The 20,259-nt window shown below is 40.0% G+C and overlaps 1 long non-coding RNA gene and 1 pseudogene across 2 annotated transcripts; one reads left to right on the top strand and one right to left on the bottom strand.

Moving 5' to 3' along the window:
- Window positions 1–215: 215 nt before the first annotated feature.
- Window positions 216–8,617, bottom strand: LOC133058857 (uncharacterized). Of its 2 annotated transcripts, none has more exons than XR_009693409.1 (3): window positions 7,153–8,617; window positions 3,200–3,356; window positions 216–1,069 (listed from the first exon to the last, which is right to left on the bottom strand). It is a non-coding gene; the product is annotated as an uncharacterized LOC133058857 (long non-coding RNA). The 2 variants fall into 2 exon arrangements; XR_009693408.1 differs by having other exon boundaries at window positions 3,200–3,830; window positions 6,012–8,617.
- An 8,384-nt stretch (window positions 8,618–17,001) lies between these two features.
- LOC133058717 (nitric oxide-associated protein 1-like) lies at window positions 17,002–20,259 on the top strand (annotated as a pseudogene).

Genomic DNA, 20,259 nt, shown 5'->3' on the forward strand with positions numbered 1-20,259 from the left:
CATGACTGAGCGACTAAACTGACTGATTGTACTCTTTTAATAAACTAGAGACTATCGATACTGATACCACAAGTTAATATTATCTGTTTACAAGATTAATTATCTATCAGCACCTATATCCATACTATATATATGAGATAAAACATTGTAGATACAATATGAATTACTAATTCTAGACATAACAAATAAAAAGATAACATGAAAAACAAATTCACATTTATATATTATATATTCATAGATCTAAAGACTCATGCACCGATAGTGAAGCAGCAGCAATATGATTACTTTATGGTAAGCTTAGTGAAACTGATATAGTTGTTTCACAGTGGCTTCGCTTAGACACAGTGAGTGAATCCTTATAGAACTTTCATGGTATACAGCATTACAGTCGTATTCATAATACAGTGTTGGAAACACTGTTACATTTTAAAAAATCCACCTACCTATGACAACAGGCTGATATACAGGTTTTCCCATTGGAAGGGAGAGAAATGCATACTGTATGATAATGCAATTCTTTGAAAGCAAATTTATAAAGCAGTAGGAAAACTAACACATTATTAATATTAAATGCCACTTATCTTATTTCTATATAAGGTAGGCTTTCCACTTCAACACAAGTCTTGCACATGACGTTCTATATGGTGAATCCTTAGGTGATGATGATGATGACACAACATCTCATACAGTTCTTGTAGCAGTTACTAGACTTTAATACAAGAACCCACACACATACATAACAGATAGGTTGATTAACTGCAGGACATGATGATTATCTACTATTCATTAAGCGGAAGTGGATCCTCACAAAGGTCTTCATCCTAGGTGTCTTTGATTCATATTGACTAGGCTGAGGAGGAGGAGGAGGAGGAGGAGGGATTGGCTTTGCTGTCCCAGGCATGGGAGGGGAGGCAAGAGAGGCAGGCACACTGGGTGTAACTTGATGGAAATACACCCTAATTTCTGACTTTTTTGCTTTTTTATTTTTCTATGAATGTTTCCATAAAGTACGAATCCGTCCTCCACTGTGTGCTTCAGTTCCAGCACCAGGAACATAGAAAGGTCCATGCTGTAAAAGTCAAAAGCAGTTTTTAATGATCAGAACTCTTGCCCTAGATAGTCTAATATCAGTCTGTTTCCTGGCACTGCTTCTTCCTTCTTCCATGTCTTTTTCCTCATTGTGTGGCACTGGTTCGGAAGCACTCTATCTGAGTCATCTCTTGCTAATTCCTCTTGTATCGTGCCTATTAGCTCTTGAATTTCTCTAAGATCCCTATCTTGAAACCCTTCACCCCCACCTTTTTTACCATTATCCAAAATGTCCTTCATGATTTCCTTGATTGGTTCTGTGTATATCCTGTGAAGTCATACACAACATGTGGGCACAGTTTTCCCCAGCAAGAATTTATTGCTTTGGGATTGACGGTCTTCACAGCTTTTCCTATGATGATGGCATCTTCAATCGTGTAGTCCTTCCAGACTTCCAGGACCTTTCCATGGAGTTCTCTCCCATAGCACTGATAATCCTTTACATAGAGCACTACGTGTAATGAGACATAATGGTCCCTATGACTTCCTGATCTAGAGGATGAATTAGAGATGTTGTATTTGGAGGCAGCAAGACCACTTCAACACCTTCAGTGTTGAATCCATGGGGTTCTGGGTGGCCAGGGGTACTGTCCAATAAAAAGAAACCTTTAAAAGGCAGTTCTTTTTTTTTTTTTTCATTTATTTTTATTAGTTGGAGGCTAATTACTTCACAACATTGCAGTGGGTTTTGCCATACATTGACATGAATCAGCCATGGAGTTACATGTGTTCCCCGTCCCGATCCCCCCTCCCACCTCTCTCTCCACCCGATTCCTCTGGGTCTTCCCAGTGCACCAGGCCCAAGCATTTGTCTAATGCATCCCACCTGGGCTGGTGATCTGTTTCCCCATAGATAATATACATGCTGTTCTCTCGAAACATCCCACCCTCGCCTTCTCCCACAGAGTCCAAAAGTCTGTTCTGTACATTTGTGTCTTAAAAGGCAGTTCTTTACTTGCAATATAATTACTGACTTCAAGGACAAAGCATCAGTGGAACCAATCTAAGAAAAGGGTTCTCATTATCCAGGCTTCCTTGTTGCAGTACAACGAAAACACTGGCAGCTGGTGTTTTATCTTTTCCCTTCAAGGCTTGTGGGTCAGCAGCTTTATAGATAAAGTGAAGTCACTCAGTCGTGTCCGACTCTTTGAAACCCCATGGACTGTAGCCTACCACGCTCCTCCGTCCATGGGATTTTCCAGGCAAGAGTACTGGAGTGGGGTGCCATTTCCTTCTCCAGAGGATCTTCCCGACCCAGGGATCTTATAGATAAGGGCAGTCCTTATCCTAAACCCCACTGCATTTGTGCATAACAGGAGAGTTAGCCTATCCCTTTCTGAATTAAAACTAGTACTCGATTTCCTTCCTTACTAGTAAATGTCCTTTGTGGCACTTCCCCCCTGCCCGCCTCCACCGAGAACAGGGCTCTTTTTGTCTACATTAAAAACCTGTTTAGCCTGTTATTGTTCCTCCTCAATGATTTTCTTAATGGTGCCTGGGAACTGATCTGCTGCTTCTTGGTCAGCAGAAGCTGCTGCTCCTGTTATCTTGACATGTTTTAAGTCAAACCCCTTTCTAAAATGATCAAATCAACCCTTGCTGGCATTAAGATCCTTCACTTTCCATTTAAGTCATCATATAATAATGACTGCTTTTTCTCAAATCATATTAGTAGGTATGCTTTTCTTATAGTAATTCTACACCCACATAAAAACTGCATTTTTGATATAAGATAAAAAGTTATTTCACAAAAGGTAAATTTTCATGCATGCTGGCATATGTGTAATGATGTTTTCACACATTTCCTTTCATTTTTTTCTTTTTATAATGGTTTTTATGCTGGATTCATTTATCTTGAAATGGCTGGCAACTGCAGCTGCAGACCTCAATCTACAGTATACATCAAGCAATTCAGCTCTTCCTTGAAATGTCATGACTTTTCTCTGCTTCATGGGAGCATTTCTAGAATCACTAGTGGCACTTCATATTGGTCTCATGGTGTTATTCAAGGTCTACAGTATTGCATTAAACACAAAGAAAAATATACAAGAACTGCAAGAGATCACTTTTTACTGTGATATGCAGTTTACTGGAAAGATGAAGTGCTCACCTGGAAATGATTAGAGTCTCATGGCATTTTAAGTGGATATCCCCAGAGGAAGAAATAGCAACCCACTCCAGTACTCTTGCCTGAAGAATCCCATGGACAGAGGAGCCTCCTGGGGTGCAGTCCATGGGTTGCAAAAGAGTTGAACATGACTTAAGAACTAAACAGCAACAAACAACAAAACATACTTGAGCTTACCACAATATTAAGAGATCAATTATAATAGTACACGACATTTAATTTTATGCAGTTATGATTCAAAATTGCAGCTTTACATGTTTGCATGTAAATGGATCATGTATACTGGATCATGTACTATCTATAAGTCATTGCACCCATTTTGGTAAATTTTAACTTCTTATAATAGATTACTATATATTTTATGGTAGAAAATGATCAAATAAACTAGTATCTAAATATATTTTATACATTCATGACATATCTTTCTTATTTTTTTCAATATTTCTAGGTTACATGGCTAGTCTGTGATGTTTTTCAAATTGTTCCAAATCTCCAAATAATTTTCTAATGTGTTTATTGAAAATAATCCACATACAGGACTTCCCTGGCAGTCCAGTGATTAAGACTCCACGCTGCCCACTGCAGGGGGCACAGGTTCAATCCCTGGTCAGATCTGGTATGCCACGTGGTGTGGCAAAAAAAAAAAAAAAAATCCACATATAAGTGAAACCATGTAATTTAAACCTATGTCGCTTAAGGGTCAACTGTATATGACAATTTCTTATTTTGCTTCTTTGATAATTATACATACTTCACTCTGTAATCTTTCAATATCCAGCCCTATATCACTCTGCTTTGATCAGGCTTTCCCAGTTATAAGCCTGACTTCTCACAATCGCCTATCAGACAAACGGTCTATAGTCAAGCTGTCTAACAGAGCAGTCACTAGGCACAGGTCATCACTGGGCACCTGAAATATGAATTGAATTCTGAAATGAATTATGTTGTTGGTATAAACTACACACTGGACTTCAAAGACATATCACATACACACAAAATACATAAAATCTCATTAATAATTTTTACATTGATTATATGTTGAAATTAAAATATTTTAGAGTATCATGTCAAATAAAAATATTATTAAAATTATTTTCCTCTATCTCTTTTTTAGTTTTAATATAGCTAACTAGAAAAATTTTAATTGCTTATGTAACTTAAATTTTATTTCTACTGAGAAGCACTAGAAAATATACTCCATGAAAATATGCAATAGAGGACATAATAATTATTAAGAGCATTTCAGATTTTGAAGTATCTGTATATAAAGATGGGCTTCCCAGGCGGCACTAGCGGTAAAGAACCTGACTGCCAATACAGGAGACTTAAGAGATCCCTGGATTGGGAAGATCCCCTGGAGGAGAGCATGGCAATCCATTCCAGTATTTTTGCCAGAAGAATTCCATGGATAGAGGAGCCTGGAGGGCTAAAAGTCCATAGGGTTGCAAAGAGTCGGACATGACTGAAGCGACTTAGCATGAATGCATGCATATATAAAGATATGTCAAAAAGGAAACAAAGAAGAATTTCCAGTGAATTATTTATATCTAATATATAATTTTGGAAGTCAACTAAGAAACGAACAGCTGGTTAGTTGGAAAATAGAAAAACAGCATTTTTCCACAATAGTACTTTACACTTGATCTTAGCCAAAAGGCCGAAAAGCGATCACAATAGTACTTTAAAAAAGTAAAATCACATCTGGATACTTTTATTTAAAAAAAGATCAGGTTTATTAGGAAAAGACTTTGATTAGTAAGTTTAAAAACAATAGTAAATCATAAAAGCTTGGTCAAAAACATCAAGTTCTCCCAGAGAGTCCAAAGTCAAGAAACAGAAAATGTGCTACATTCTGAGCCCACTTCCAGTCCATAGAAAACAACCTAAGATGAAACACTGGGAGCCAAAACAGTATGAGTGGCATTCTCAAATGCCTGCTTTGAATCCTTAGAGAACTCAGAATAGAACATAGAATATTATATTACAATAGAGCTAATAGAATATAACTGTTGTCTTAACAGGAAGAAATAAAGTGAGCTGTGTTCTCCTCGAAGACTAAACAGTATCATGTGCTCCAAAGGAAATATATGAGTTTCAGTAGATCTAGAAAGGACTATTGACAGGAAAGTCTATTAGAAACCAGCAAAATGAGGACCTCTGGTTATCAGAAAATATGAAGGAAGAGAAAAGTACTAGACTCATGAAAAATAAACACAATATTCCTACTTAGAGGCTCCTAACGCTCTTCAACAGGAGATTAAAGAGCCCAGTCCAAGGACACAGGGTCCATTTATAGGTTCAACAAACACTCACTGTTGGACACTACGTGTCAGGCACCATGCTCAGAGCTGAAAATACAAAGTCCTGTTAAGACACATTCCCTGCCTCCAAGAAGTGAATAGTATAGTGAGTGAAGTAGACAAATATACCAATAATACCATCTGGTGTACACATTCTGTCAGAATTTATTTAAGGAAAATATGCCATATACAGTCACAGAGATAGGTCTAAATCAGGGGCTCAGAGAATAGCCTGCAGGCCAAATCTGCCTTCATCTGCCACCTACTTTTGTAAATAAAGTTTAATTGGTTTATGTACTGTCTATGGCTGCTTTTCACTACAATGGCAGGGTTGAATACACAACAGACACTGTAAGGTAAACAAAGACTAAAATATTTAATATCACAGAAAATGTTAGCTAATCTCTGATCTAAATCAAATTGGTGGGTCAGGTAAAGTACACTGAAGAAGACAAGAGTCAATACTAAAGTTTTACATAATAAGTGAGATTTACCTGAAAAAAGTAATAAGCACCTCTCTTCCTATTACCCATTTTTGAGGAGGCATGGGAAATAGGTTGCACAAGCATTCCAGGTTGAGGGAATTTGCCCATGGAAAGGTAAAGAGGCCTAAAACAACATGAAGAACTTAATTTTACCCTAGAGAACACAGAAAAGCTGAAGGCAGTTCTCTTCAGAAATACACGCATTAACAGTAAGTTCTCAGTCATAGAGACACAGCCAGTGTTGGTTATCCGGTTTTCTCTGCAAGTGAAGCATGCTGCTCCTGAACTTCAAGCTATGAAAACACTCAGGTCAAAACTCAGGGTCTATCATCCACTGGAGCAAGACCTGGAGCAGCCAAATCTCAATTCTCTGCTTTGCTACATAGACAGAAGACCAGCTCTGGCTAAAGTGTGTTACAGTTTCTCTCTAAACCCATTTTCACCAAAACAGACTCCAGATGCGTATTTGAGAGAATCAAAAGTCTGAGCCCTATCCCTCAATACAGTACACTAAAAGCAAAAGCCCTATTTTGGGGAGGAACTGAACTCATACTCTATTTTAATGATTAAAAAAAATTCACCCTAATCCCAAGGTACTTTAACAGCTATCTAAACATGAAAAAATCTAGAGGTGTATCACATTTCATGAATGAATCTCTAGAATAAGACAAAGGGGAAATCAGAATGCTCATCCATTTTTCTCTGTTTCTCTCTCTTTTTTAAAAGAGTTTTTGGCTAAGCTGTGCTGCATGCAGGATCTTATTTCCTTGACCAGGGTTCGAACCTGTGCCCTCTGAAGATTCTTAACCACTGGATCACCAGGGAAGTTCCTCATTCATTTTTTAAAAAATATTGCTGTCAGCTTTACAAAAAGATTCTCAAAAGAATTTTTTACTTTAAAATGTAATTTGAGTTCTAAACTATAATTTAATAACTTAAATTACATGTCAAAATTTTAGATGCATATATCTCAAGCAATAAAGCCAGCAATATTTTATAATTAAATTTAGCTCAAAGTATCATTTAAACTTTTGACTAAAATTTACAATTCAAAGGAAAGCAGTTCAAGAAAGATACAAATACAAAGATAACTTTCACTAGTCTTATGCCTTGTTTGAAAATCCCATAGATCTTAGTTAAAGACTCTTACTTGGGACACAATGATGTCCATCTGACACCACAATTTCCACAGAGTGTTCATATGCTGTTCAAGGTATTTATGTATTCCAATTCAGCAGCCATTAACAAAAATCTTGATTGCACTAAAATGTAAAATCAAAAGCATTGTGTACTTAGTAACCCTATAATAAGCTATAATTAAAGATTAACAATAAATTTTTTTTGCATCTATACACACTCAGCCACAGCGAGAAGTTTCTTCACAGTGGCAGCTGTTAGGTTCTTCCACTGTAAAATAAAGTTATTACTGTTGTGCAAAGTTTTATTCAGTTCAGTTCAGTTCAGTTGCTCAGTTGTGTCCCCATGGACCGCAACACACCAGGCCTCCCTGTCCATCACTAACTCCTGGAGTTTACCCAAACTCATGTCCATTGAGTCGGCATGAGGCATCCAACCATCTCATCCTCTGTCATCCCCTTCTCCTCCTGCCCTCAATCTTTCCCAGCATCAGGGTCTTTTCAAATGAGCCAGTTCTTTGCATCACGTGGCCAAAGTATTGGAGTTTCAGCTTCAACATCAGTCCTTCCAATGAACACCCAGGACTGATCTCCTTTAGGATGGACTGGGTGGATCTCCTTGCAGTCCAAGGGACTCTCAAGAGTCTTCTCCAACACCACAGTTCAAAAGCATCAATTCTTTGGTGCTCAGCTTTCCTTATGGTCCAACTCTCACATCCATACATGACTACTGGAAAAACCACAGCTCTGACTATATGGACCTTTCCTTAAAGTAATGTCTCTGCTTTTTAATATGCTGTATAGGTTGGTCATAGCTTTTCTTCCAAGGAGCATCTTTTAATTTCATGGCTGCAGTCACCATCTGCAGTGATTTTAGAGTCCAAGAAAATAAAGCCCGTCACTGTTTCCATCGTTTCCCCATCTAGTTGCATGAAGTGATGGGACCGGATGCCATGATCTTAGTTTTCTGAATGTTGAGCTTTAAGCCAACTTTTTCACTCTCCTCTTTCACTTTCATTAAAAGGCTCTTTAGTCCTTCTTCACTTTCTGCCATAAGGGTGGTGTCATCTGAATATCTGAGGTTATTGATATTTCTCCCAGCAATCTTGATTCCAGCTTATGCTTTATTCAGCCCAGCTTTGAGTCTAGATAAATATGCATTTTCTCATCAATCTTTTCCATTGATGAATATCAATTATGCCTTAGACAAAGATCATCAATGGAAAAGACTGATAAGGAAATGCATATTTATCTAGACTCAATAAAACTTTCCACAAAAATAGTAACTATAGAGTGGAGGAACCTAACAGCTGCCACTGTGAAGTTAACATTACCAATGATGGGACATAATGACATCATGTGACTCCTGATATGATGTCCTGGGAAGCACACAATATGACCTCTAGATTTGTCCTGCCAAGAAATGGCATAAATTGAATATAATCATGAGGAAATTTTAGAAAAATCCAAATTGAAGGATAGTCTACCAAAAAAAAAAAAAAAAAAGTCTATCCTTTCCAAAAATTTCAGTGTTTCAAAACATTCAAGATAAAAACAAGAGAAGATTTTTTTTTGCATTTATGTGTGTTGCTCGGTCGTGTCTCAGGACTAATTGGAACCCCATGTAGCCCACCAGGCTCCTCTGTCCATGGAATTTCCAAGGCAAGAATACTGCAGTGTGTTGCCATTTTCTACTTCAGGGGATCTTCCTGACCCAGAGATCCAATCCCGTCTCCTGCATTGGCAGGCAGATTCTACTGTGCCACCTGGGAAGTCCTTTTGCATTTATAATATTCTCTCAAGAGTTATAAACTAGTGTCACAGGCCACAAGGAAGTAATAAGACTATGCCTTACAGAAAAAAGGCAAGGAGTTGAGGAGGATCAAGATGAGTGTAGGGCCTTGGTGGGAGCATTCATGGGTAGGTGGGCCTCTAAGGGAAACCAGACAATCCAGTAAGACTCCTTGAACAGCTTAATGGACAAACAGGTGTGGAAATGTGGCCCCAAGGAATTAGGCCCTCCTGAATCAGTATCTCTGCAGAGATACTTCACGTCTCCAGACATGATCCACACTCTCCTGTGTACATATATTTAGAATCCTTTTTGGCAAACACATAGACTGTGCTGCCATTTTCTCTTGAGCAATCACAACCTACATGGACAATAAAAGTTATATCCATAAAAATCCACAAGGTCCTTGAAGTAGAAAGAACAGTGAAAGCTGCATCTTAATTTAATGTCATCATATAGGCTCGTTGAACATCAATTCTTGAATTTTATAAACTCCATTTGCAAAACTGCTCCATAGAAACCTACAACTAACCAAATTTCTAGTACATAGTATATGCAGCTGAATAAAATCTTGGTATGTAAATTCAGCTGTCACCCTCCTAAATAATTCAAATGCCACTTTCAGATTATTCTGTATAAAGGCTTACATTTTAATTTCAACTTTCATAATATAAATCTAATGCTAACTGTGTAATTTTTCTTTTTTTTTACATAAGGCTACTATACTTCTCTGATCCATTAAGAATGAAAGAGCCATCAGGATCCAAGGGGCATCCATTTAATTCACAAAGATCATGATCTGTTAAGCCACTGAATAGGCAGTATATTGACTGCAACATAGCTGGAGTTTCACCGTGAAAGTTTTCTGATGCTGCACCTGAAGTTGTTCTTCACCTTCCTTTATGACTATTTCCATAATATCAACATAAAGAGGACCAGAAAATAAAAGTAGATCACAAACTAATAGTAAGGTAATTGCTAAAACTCTCAATTGATTAAAATTACATTTTCTATTTTATTTCAGTATCAGCTGCTGAAATAACTCTTTCTTACATGAGATTTCTTAACCTTGCTTCATGAGGCATCACTGGTGAAGTAGCACCATCTCTTTCCCAATGGGTAGGTTTGGAGAGGTAAATTTATTCAAACTTCAGCAAATATCTTGGCTAAAATGAAACCAAAGAACATAAAAAAGGCAAATAATATTTTTCCATAAAAGTTTTGATGATTCCATTTAAACCAAAATTGACATTTTAAGTAGAAGATGGCATATAAATTGGCTAAATTAATCCACTTTACAAATATGGATACTCTTCAGAGTCAACAGCCATATTCCATAGACATTAAGTTTTATACTTCATCACTTTCTTAAAACAGAGGCAAAAACAGAACTCATATATCACAAGTAAATAAAAACTATACATATGTCAGGACTTTGCTGGTGGTCCAGTGTTTAAGAATCCATCTGCAATCTAGGGGATGTGGGTTCAAACCCTGGTTGGGGAACTAGGACCCCACATGCTACAGAGCAACTAAACCCACACACTGCAACTACTGAGCACGTATGCTGCAACTAGAGAGTCCATGCACCACAGCAAAAGATACTGCATGATGAAATGAAGATCCCAAGTGCTGCAGCTAGGATCTGACGCAGCCAAATAAATAAACAAATAGTTTTTAAAATAAATAAAACAAAGACTGTTATAAGAGGCAATGATGGATACTACATAATAATCAAGGGATCAACCCAAAGAGACATTATAATTGTTCTATACATCTCTGTCTCTTTTTCTGTCTTGCATAATTGTAAATATGGACCCCACGGACTGTAGCCTGCCAGGCTCCTTTGTCCATGGGATTTCCCAGGCAAGAATATTGAAGTGTGTTGCCATTTCCTTCTCCAGGGGATCTTCCCAATGCAGGGATCGAACCCAGGTCTCCTGCATTGCAGGAGGATTCTTTACTGACTGGGCCACCAGGTCTTAGCTTTCTAAATTCATATGCACCCAACATAAAAGCACCTCAATATAGAAAGCAAATCCTAACAGTCATAAAAGCTGAAATCAATAGTAATACAATAATAGTGGGGGACTTTTAACAATCCCCTTACATCAATGGACAGAAAATCAATAAGGAAACAAAGATCTTAATAGACATATTACACCATTGGGTGTATTTATAGTACATTACATCTGAAAGCAGCAGAATACATATTCTTCTCAAGTGCACATGGAACATTCTCCAGGATAGATCACAAGCTGGGCCACTAGGCCAGCCTGAGTAAATTTAAGAAAACTGAAATAATATCAAGCATCTTCTCTGACCACAATGCTATAAGATTAAAAATCAACTACAAGAAAAAAACTGTAAAAAACACAGACTTATGGAGACCAAACCATATGTTACTAAACAATCAATGTATCACTGAACAAATCAAAGAAGAAATAAAATAAAAATGAATGAAAACGAAAACACAAGGATCCAAAACCCATGGGATACAGCAAAGACAGTTCTAAAAGGGAAGTTTATAGTAACACAATCTTGTTGTTGTCGTACACAATTTTGTTGTTGTCATTCAGTCACTCAGTTGTGTCCGACTCTTTGCAACCCCATGGACTGCAGCATGCCAGGCTTCGCTGTCAATCATCATCTCCCAGAGCTTGCTCAAACCCATATTCATTGAGTCAGTGATGCCATCCAATTATGATCCTCTGTCATCCCCTTCCCCACCTACCTTCAAACTTTCCCAGCATCAGTGTCTTTTCCAATGAGTCAGTTCTTCACATCAGGTGGCCAAAGTATTGGAGCTTCAGTTCCAGCATCAGTCCTTCCAATGAATATTCAGGAATTGATTTCCTTTAGGATGGACTGGGTGGATCTCCTTGCAGTCCAAGGGACTCTCAAGAATCTTCTCCAACACCACAGCTCAAAAGCATCAGTTCTTCGGTGTTCAGCCTTCTTTACGGTCCAACTCTCACATCCCATTAATGACTACTGGAAAAACCATAGCTTCGACTATATGGACCTTTGTCAGCAAAGTAATGTCTCTGCTTTTAATACAATCTTAACTTCAGGATATAAGGAAAATTTCCAATAAGGAACCTAACCTTACACCTAAAGTCACTAGAGAAAGAAGAACAAACAAAATCCAAACTTAGTAGAAGGAAAGAAATCACAAAGATCAGAGCAGAAACTCAATGTTATGTCACAGCCTGGATGGGAATGGAGTTTGGGGAAAATGGATACATGTATATGTATGGCTGAGTCCCTTCAATGTTCACCTGAATCTATCACAACATTGTTAATATGCTATACTCTAATACAAAATAAAAAGTTTATTTTTAAAAGATCAAGCAGAAATAAATGAAATAGAGACAAAAAATAGCAAAAATCAATGAAACTAAAATCCAGTTTTTTGAAAAGACAAAGGGAACTGATAAACTTATTGCCAGATTCATCAAGAAAAAAGGAAGAGGACTCAAATCAATAAAATTAGAAATGAAAAAGGAGAAGTTACAAGGGACACCACAGAAATATAAAGGATCATAAGAGATTACTACAAGCAAGCCAATAAAATGGGCAACTTTGAATACATGAGCAATTTCTTAGAAAGGTACAATCTTCTGAGACTGAACCAGGAAGAAATAAAAAATATGAATACATCCATCACAAGTAGGGAAATTGAAACTGTAATTTAAAAACTTCCAACAAACAAAAGTCCAGGCACATATGGCTTCACAGGTGAATTCTACCAAACATTTAGAGAATAGTTAACACCTATCCTTCTGAAACTATTCCAAAATATTTCAGAGGAAGGAACACTCCAAACTCATTCTATGAGACCACCATCTACTTGATACCAAAGTCAGAGAAAGATACCACAAAAAAAAAAGAAAGAAAATTATAAGCCAATGTAACTGATGACCATAGAAAATCCTAAACAAAATACTAGTAAACCAAATCCAACAATCTATTAAAAGGATCATACACCATGATTAAGTGGGATTTATCCCAGGGATGTAAGGATTTTTCAATATCCACAAATCAATCAGTGTGATTCACCACATTATAAGTTGAAAAAGATTAACAACAACCAAATGATCATCTCAATAGATGCAGAAAAAGCTTTTGACAAAATTCAACACCCATTTATGGTAATAAACCCCCAGAAGTGGGCTTAGAGGGAACCTATCTCAACATAACAAAATCTGTAAATGACAAACCTATAGCTACCATCATACTGAACAGTGAAAAACTGAAAGCATTTCTTCTATGATCAGAAACAAGACAAGGATATCCACTCTTGCCACTTTTATTGAACACAGTTTTAGAAGTCCCAGCCACAGCAATCAGAGTACAGAAAGAAATAACAGGAATCCAAATTGGGAAAGAAAAACTGTCACTGTTTGCAGATGGTTCTATACATAGAAAATCCTACAGATGCTACCAGAAAACTACTAGAGCTCATCAATGAATCTGGTAACGTTGTAGGATACAAAATTTATACACAGAAATCTCTTGCTTTTCTGTACACTAACAACAAAAGATCAGAAAGAGAAATTCAAGAAACAATCCCATTTACCATCACATCAAAAAGAGTAAAACACACACAAGGAATAAACGTATCCAAGAAGGCAAAAGATTTATATCCCCAAAACTATAAAATGTGGCAAAAGAAATGGAAGATGACACAAACATTTCCGATCCAAGAAAACCCTTGTTCTTGGATTGGAAGAATCAATTTGTCAAAATGACTATACTTCCCAAGGATATTTACAGATTCAATGAAATCTCTATCACATTACCGATGGCATTTTTCAGAAAATTAGAAAAAAAATTTTAAATTTGTATGGAAACACACACACACACACACACACACACCCAGATGAGTCAAAGCAATCATGAGAAAGAAAAAATGGAGCTGGAGGAGTCTGGCTCCCTAACTTCAGACGATACCACAAAGCTACACTAGTCAAAACAGTATGGTACTGGCACAAAAATAAAAACACAGAACAGGAGAGATAGCCTGCTGGGCATATAAAAGCTATGTTTACACTACACCATAGTCTACTAAGCATTATGTCTAAAAAAAAATGTAGGAGCTTCCCTGGTAGCTCAGTGGTAAAAAATCTGCCTGCCAAAACAGGAGATATGGGTTCAACTCCTGATCTGGGAAGATCCCACATGACATGAAGCAACTAAACCTGTGTACCACAACTACAGAGCCTGTGTTCTAGAGCCCAGGAGCTGCAACTCACACACCCTAAAGCCCATGCTCTGTACCAACAGAAGCCACTGCAATGAGAAGCCCACATACCACTAGAGAGCAGTCCCTGTTCTATGCAACTAGAGAAAAGCCTGTAAAGCACTGAGGCCCAGCACAGCCAAAAATAAATAAAATAAATAAAAATTTAAAAATAAAAAAACAATGCACTCACCTTAATTTAAAAATACATTTTTTTGTGAAGAAATGCTAACCATCATCTGAGCCTTCAGCCACTCACAGTAGTAAAATCAAAGATCACTGATCAGAGATCACCATAAAAAACATAATGAAAAAGCCTGAAATATTGCAAGAATTGCCAAAATGTGACACAGAGACATGAAGTGAACAAATACAGTTTAAAAAATGGCATCAATAGACTTGCTCAATTCAGGGTTGTCATAAAGCTAAATCTATAAAGAATGTAATATTGTGAAGCATATAAAGAGGAGCAAAATTTTAAAAAGCATGCCTATAAATACTTGTCAGCCCAAGGTAAATTCAAATTTTCCTTTCTGGAACTTTCTTCCCAAATATTTTCCATCCAAAGTTAGTTAAATCCCCAGATGCTGAACCTACCCATATGGAGGGTCAACTGTACTTAGGAGTCATCCACTCATACATGGTAACTGAAGCTACGGAGAATGAATGAAATCATCCAGGAATAACGTGAACAGCAGAAGAGGATGAGAAAAAAAGTCACACAGGCGAGAATTAAGTGAGAGGGATGTAGCAGATGGAAGGAAGGAGTTTTCATGGCAAAGTCATCAACAGTGTTGACTACCAAAGGGTTTACATAAGGTTTTAAAAATGTCCATTTTATTTATCAATTGAGATGTCACTCATTTTCTTAAAATACTGAAGGAAAAAGGAAATATTCAACATGCTTTCCCAAGGACAAGAGAGAGGTAATATTTCACATAAAAAGAAGCCAGCTGAAAAACAAGTGTCTAAAACCTGATAAGAGCATATCTAACAGTGATATCAAAGGACACAAGCAGGAATTTAATGAAGACTCAATGCTAGAGCAAATGTGATCACCAATCTAACGTTAACTCTTTTCCCACAGGATTATTATACATTGCTAATGAGAATATTAATTAACACAATCAACTACAGTGGTCGCTTGGAATCATTTAGCAAAATGTTAATAATTTGTGTAACAAGTGTCCATTTTCTAACCTGAAATTCTATACCTAAAACTTTATCCTGCAGAATATACTTGTATTGAACAAAATGATATGTACAAGATTATTCATTACAGCACGTCTGAAGCAGAAAAAGACTGGAAATAACCCAACTATACATCAAGACACAACTTTAGTTATAGTATATCCATACAATCTACATATCTGTGAAAAAAAATTAGGATGCTCTCTATGTACTGATATGAAAATCTTTTGGATATAGATATATAAAGCAAAAAATAAAAGTACAGAACAGTGTAAAGTTACTTTTGCTCTGTAAAAGCAGGAAAAATAGAATACTATTTGTATTTCCTTGAATATAAATGAAGCATCTGGAGAGCTAAGAATCTAAAATAGTGGTTACCTACAGAGGAGCAGATGGTGGACAGGAAAGGAAGGTGGAAAAGAATAAGACCTCACAGTTAACATTTTCATGGTTTATGAACCACGAGAATACATGACCTCGAAAACTGAGCTAAAAAACGGTTTCAATTTTGAATGTAATGATTTCTAGACTCAAGGTGACAGAAATAAATAGTAGCGTTTAAGCTTCTTCATCTATTTTTCTCCATGAAGCAACTGAGAGAATAAGGAGAAATGAAAGGGTTGAAAAAGGTATAAGGAGCTAGAAGAAAACGACGTTTGAAACAGAAGCTGTAGAGAATGGAACTGGGAGCTTTCAAAATACACTAGACATGACTAAGAATTCTACATATTAAAAGAAAAAAAAGAGATACGTTGACCGTGTTCAGTAAAATATGTGCCTAGAACTGTGTCATCTGTGGAAAGAGTATATGTAAAAGTCATCTTTTAGGATAATTTACATAGGCACATGACATCATGAAGAAATGCCAAACCAGATCAGTGCCTGCTCCCCACCGCCCACTCCATTCTTTGTCCCACGGTGTATTTCCAGAGCCAAGCACAGTGCCTGGCACAGGCTGAGGCTCAAAAATTCACCAACTCAATAAATCCATTAACTTTGGCCTTAAGGGAAATCAAGAAAGCTGCCCTTTGCATCAAAGTCAGAACAGAGGAATTTGTCCTGTTTCTGTACGCTATTTTCAATACGCGAAGGGAGTGTCAGATTTACCGAGAAGCAGACAACCGAAAGAAGAGTCCCTCCAACCGAGATCATAAAGGCTACGTTTCCCGAACCCTCCACCTCTCAAAATCCCGGACTCCTTCCCAGCCTGGAGAATGTGGGTAAACGACTGGGGACGTGGTCCGACCGGCCCGGTAAAGTGAAAGAATGTTGGTCGCTCAGTCGCCTCCGACCGCAAGAACTGTAGCCTGCCAGGCTCCTCTGTCCACGGAATTCTCTCCAGGCAATTCTCCGGAATACTGGAGCGGGTAGCCATGCCCTCCTCCAGAGGATATTCCTCACCCAGGAATCCAACCCGAGTCTCCTGCATTGAAGGTAGATTCTTTATCGCCTAAGCCACCAGGGAAGCCCAAAAATCCTGGATCGGGAATGAGGCCAGAAATCCTTCACTCGTCCAGCTCCCCACGTTTCCCGCCTTAGATGGCTCGCCGCGGAGTGTTCTGAGTGTTCACGTACCCTTGTGTGCGTGACACATACTGATTAACGGTTCACGACAAACTCTTAATCACAGACAGAATGGCCGAGCAACCACACACACAGGTATCGTCAGACCAGAGCACCTCAGCCTCCGGCATTCCCAGAATGCTCTTCGTCTTACGCTGGGGGCGGCAATATAAATTCTGCGCCTGCGCAAAGCGTAGGTTACGGTTTCCTAACGGCTAGAAATTCTGCACATGCGCAAATGGCAGGCGGACGCTTCAAGTGGTTTACAGACAGGGCTGATCCCTCCTACACGCTCGGCCTCGGATATAGGCAATGAAAAGTTTTTGCTTTTTAGTCCTATTACATAATGACACAAGGGATCCTTGGTGGCTCAGCCATACAGAATCCGCCTGCCTTGCAGGAGACGCTGGTTTGATCCCTGGGTCGGGAAGAGCCCGTGGAGAAGGAAATGACTGCCCACTCCAGTATTCTTGCCTGGAGAATCCCATGGACAGTGAAGCCTGGGGTCGCAAAGAGTCGGACACGACTAAAGCGACTGAGCGCGCACGCATAATGACACATGGGGGGAAAAGCCAAGAAGATGTATTAATAAAAGGTTTCTGTTGTGGCTATAAGTCTGCGGCATTCGATTTTCAACTTTTCTTTTTCCTCTCCTAGTTCCAAAGACGAAAAACACTAAGATTTTAAAAATAAGATTTTTTACTAGCGGGTAGTGCCAGCGGCGGCGCGCTGAAGAAGCCTGAAAATGAACAGACCCTCACTCGCAAGCCTATTCCACCAACACACTCTAGTCTTAAGTCCCCGATGTCTTGATCTCCGCTTCAGATGGGTTCTTGGGCCATAGAGCCTTCATCCAGAGAACTCACGCCATTAGACGCGGGAGAAGTAGCTTCAGGGCGACAATCCTCAGGTCCTCCGGGCCTGTCCCCGTGGCTTCCCCAGCCACAGTGCTCCTGCCCCAGGCGGCTCCGCCCCTTTGCCCTCTCCAGCATAATGATGCTGCCCGCGCCCTCGCGTGCGGACTTCTCTGCGGCTTCCTGCGGGGACCCACTCCCACTGGAGCGCGCCACGGCGTCCGGGAGACGCTCCTCCGGGAGACGCGCAGCCGACTCCTCCTCCCGGCCCCCAGCGGGCCTGGGACGTGGCCTTCCTCGTGGCGCGACGGCGACTGGGGGTATCCCAGGAGGGGCTGACCTGGAGGAGAGTTTTCTGTTCCCCGAATGCGTCCAGGGATTCGGAGCCGGAACTGACCCTCCAAGACCAGCTGCGGAAGCTGCAGCAGCGGCGGGAGGAGGAGGCGCGACGGCGGCAGCGGCGAGGGGAGGAGAGGCGGCTGCAGAGGTCACGGGCCGGCCGGCAGGCGCTCCCGGACCGTGTGCCAACACTGCTGAGTGCTGGTGCATCACCGGCGCGCCCTGCGCCTTCAGGTGAGCCGGAACAGTTCCGGGGGTGGTGAGCGCCGCGCTGCGGCGGCCCGAGCCCGCCCTGGTGCTGTACAAGGTGGACCTGCTGGATCTGCCCGACGCCCTGCTGCCCCACCTGCCCGCTCTGGTGGGCCCCAAGCTGCTGATGGTGCTGGGAAGCATGGTGACCCTTATGCCCCAGGACACTCCCGACTACCAGCAGCGACTCCAGGAGCGACTGTGGGATGACTATCGGCGCCGGGCTCCTGCCGCCCCGCGGCTACCGAAGGCCACAACATCTCAGCGGGGACCGGCCATGGGACGGGGAGGACAATGCAAATCTTCCGTCCGAGATCCGCAAGGTGCTCAGAGACGTGCGGCTCATCAGCGCCAAGATCTCCGCGCTCCAGCGCTCCTGGCGCTGCCGCGGCGACGTCTACCTGGTTGGCGCCACCAACGCTGGCAAGTCCACTGTTTTCAGTACGCTTCTGGAGTCCGATTACTGCATCGCCAAGGGCGCTGAGGCTATCGACAGGGCCGCCACCTCCCCTTGGCCTGGTTAGCCTTGGGGCGCCCATCTCCTTCGTTTTCAGAAAAGTTGTTAAGTCTGATCATGTTTCAGGCACCTCATTCTGTCTTCTTCAATGTCCAGCAGGGGCTGGTGGGATGCTTCCCTTTAAAAACATGCTTTTCCTACTTTGGTCACATTTCTCTTCCACATCAGCTTAGTGCTTGTAAATTCAGTATATGTTATAGTAACTTTTCAGTAGAACTAATTAGAGTACTCTGATGTTCAAGCCACTGTTCTAAACACTGAACCAGGGGACAAGGCAGTGTCTACTCTCTTGGAGGTTTCCCTTGTAGCTTTAGTCCTTTGTTTCTCCAGAAAATCCTTCTTTTACTTTCTACTCCTCCTCCACTCCTGTCTTCCTCTTTATATCTTGAGTTTACTCATGAGAATGCTATACAGATTTTTATTATTATTATTTACTTATTTTGGGTTGTGCTGGGTCTTTGTTGCTGTGTGTGGGCTTTCTCTAGTTGCAGCCAATGGGGACTACTCTTCATTGCAGTGAGGGGGCTTCTCTTGTTGATCACAGGCTCTAGGGTACATGGGCTTCATGTTACCCCTCCCAGGCTCTAGAGCACTGGCTCAGTAGTTGTGGCGCACAGGCTTAGTTGCTCCACAGCATGTGAAATTTTCCCCGGCTGGAGGATGGAATCCATCTTCCCTGAATTGGCAGGTGGATTTTTATCCATTGTACCACCAGAGAAGTCCCTACTATACAGATTTAACATTTGAATTCTTCACTAATGCAATATGATTTGTGGCTTTGTTGAGAAGAAACGTCAAATAGGTGGCTTTAAGAAACATCTGTAATAATTGCAAAATAGGTGCTTTTAAGACCCTGTTTTTACTTACCAGTTTTATATTGGTTGGTAGATTTTTGTTGTATAAAATAAGTTCCTTCTTTCTTTCTTAAGGGAAACCAGTCAGCTTGGTTTATAGTTGTGGCTTCCAACCTTCTTCCTGTTTCGTTGGACAAGGTGGATACTATATATCAGAAGCACATGGGTCATATGCTACTGAAGGTGAGGCAACAGGCTTTGATGGTTGCATAGTTAGGTTAATAACACCCACTGTGGATAGTCCCACAGCCCTGATAAAAAGCCTTTGTTGGACAGAACCATCTTTGTTACACCATCAGCTAGCTCTCTCTGACCTTGTTCACCTTGAGGATTTTGGCTATAAAGTGAGATGGGTTCTGATAAGAAGAGGGATGTTGGATTGGACTGATCCCAGGATACTGACAGAGCTGGGTTTTCTCTAGGTGACACTGTCCAATATGGTAGCCTTATGTGGCTAAATAGCCAACATGTGGCTATTTCAATAAGTTAATTAAAATTAAATAAACTTTAAAATTTA

The sequence above is a fragment of the Dama dama genome, chromosome 6 (assembly GCF_033118175.1).
Source record: "Dama dama isolate Ldn47 chromosome 6, ASM3311817v1, whole genome shotgun sequence".
NCBI classification, from domain to species: Eukaryota; Metazoa; Chordata; class Mammalia; order Artiodactyla; family Cervidae; genus Dama; species Dama dama.